This window comes from Gavialis gangeticus, unplaced genomic scaffold (assembly GCF_001723915.1).
Source record: "Gavialis gangeticus isolate Ggan-Ray unplaced genomic scaffold, GavGan_comp1, whole genome shotgun sequence".
In the NCBI taxonomy this organism is placed as follows: domain Eukaryota; kingdom Metazoa; phylum Chordata; order Crocodylia; family Gavialidae; genus Gavialis; species Gavialis gangeticus.
Window position 1 is genome coordinate 37,029,355 of NW_017729034.1, and position 2,380 is coordinate 37,031,734.

General features: G+C 36.2%; 1 long non-coding RNA gene across 3 annotated transcripts in view; it reads left to right on the forward strand.

The window, feature by feature from the left end:
- LOC109304814 overlaps positions 1-2,380 on the forward strand; it is a 57,599-nt gene that overhangs the window by 13,305 nt on the left and 41,914 nt on the right. The gene's annotated exons all lie outside the window — the stretch shown is intronic.

Sequence of the window (2,380 nt, forward strand, 5' to 3'; positions counted from 1 at the left end):
AACAACAGCAGCAAAAAAAATGAACAACAGGCAACTCCAATTATTATTTTTGTAAACCAAGCTGCTTGCTTCAACTGTATTTGAAATGGGGAGTATTTGCTGAGGAAAAGGTAAAGTCTCTTTTTATCTGCTGTTTCTTTCCTGAGGAATGTCATTCTATCAGCAGCTGGGTCATGCTTTTATCCACTCGCCTTTATCCACTCCCTTGTGCAGCCACTATACACTGTCTAATGATCCCCCATGGTCCCTCAATCCTCCATCCCTATTTTTTAGTCCTCACAATTTGGACATGATTCTTCCAGCTAACAGGGCACAGATGTTACACACCTTGAATCTGTGCTGGGTGAGGTGTTATCAGAAACCTATGCATTTTTTCATGCTCTCCCCAGAGGGGGTGAGGGGGAGTTTATTGGCTACTGCAGGGCCTCCAGACATTGCTGGCTTCAGAACTGGTCCTTTTTATTACACTGCAGCTCAACTACAAAGGGACATTTACTCCTTTATTGGTATTATTTTTTTGACAAACATCGAAGCATTTCATGATATTTAAAGATACATCAAATGAACTGCTAGAAGGTAGATCTTCTTCCCTCCTCTCTTTAATCCAGTTTGTTCCAATAAAATGGGCTGCTGGATTATTCTATTATGTTACATTTTGTTACTATGTGACTGTTCAGAGAAATGTTTATTTCCACCGACAGAGAGGGCCTTAGGGGTGGGCGATATGGGCAACCACCCAGGGTGCCATGGAATGGGGGATGCCACACATGCAAGATATGACTTGGCTCCCATCAGTCAATGTCCATTTTAAGGATTACAAATTTGGTGGGAAAAAAATAGAAGAACAGTTCTTAAAGTAACTCATCCTAATTTACGTTGGAATCTGAAGATCAGACCAAATTGGGCATATAGAATTTAGATTTGGATTGGCAACCAAGACCTAGAGTAGAGCACTGGCATCATAAGTTTATTCTGGTTGGTCTCAGCCAAGGAAAAAGATTCATAAATATTGCTCTAGATGCAGCCCATAGGTAGCCTTTCAGGTTAGTCCTCAAAACATTTTTTTTTTCCCGACAACCTTTTTGTTGAGTCAGAGGAAACTGGAAATAATTGCCTCAAACTAAATAAGTGAAAACTGTTATGTGAACCAAGGCTCAAGAATATCAAAATGATGGTAGGAAAATTGTGAATATCTTTGTTCCTTGATAATATGGATATTTAAAACTATGTAAGAGTATAACGCCATTGGCACTGTTAAGGTATGGCTATAAGCATCCATAAACACTTACTCTCATGAAACTACACTTTATTACTAATGAAGGAGAGGTACAGTCTGTTCCTTGGGGAATGTTATAAAGAAACACCTATCAACATGATACAGTATTTTGAAGTATAATCTCTTGCTGCAGCAGACAAACTTCTGAAATGTGCATTTTCGATGAAAGTAAAGCTTTCAAAACTGGCTGGCCAAAATGATCTAGAAATCTCTTAGGAACAGGCTCAAATGAAATTTTTACCATTACTTTGCAGCTGATCAGAGGGGAGATAACAAATAAAGACCACATAAAGTATATACAAATATTATTATAGAGAATTTTGTAAATTAAGAATTTTATAACACATATGAACTCAACATAGAAGAAGAAAAGAAAAACTGTAATTCTGAAACACAAATGCAAAAGATTAATTTTCTACACAGAATGAATATCTTCAGCAGTATGTATTATACTTACATCAAGTTCAGTTCTGATTAAAATACTGCAAATTCACAAAAATAAATTTTTGTTTGTTAATTTTTAACTTTTATTGTACTATCATACACTTTTCAGCTACCTGATGTGTTACCTCAACATGTTAGCTTATTCCTTTCTTCTCAATTGTTCCCCATAAAAGGAAAGCTTCTTTCCTGTAACGCCTCATTTCCTTGAATTTAAAATTAACCTTGAAATACGTGGTAAATTAATTAACGCTGACAGGGACATTTTTCCAGACAAAATACCATTTTCTAGGTTCTTAATTTCTTACTACTGTTGGGCTAAATCTTCTTTCAGCATAACTATTAATATCATAAAGTGTCTAGAGTCCATTTAACTCTTGGATTTGGATCACAATGATTAAAAAGGATAAAATTACTTTCAACCAACTCTATACCCTCATATTTGGTTCTGTACAGCCATAAGCAATAGAAACTTATTCCAAATATGGAAACTGAGATTTTTATGTTTCCCCATTTCCTCAGGATTTGGGAACAAGTGCAGGCTGAATAGCCACAGGAATGAGGAAAGGAATTCCCAGGGTTCTCCTTGCTAAATTGTCTCATCTATTGTTTGGATTAAGGAGGGGATGATGGATGCTTTATCTTCTCTTTTTCTAGACAAAT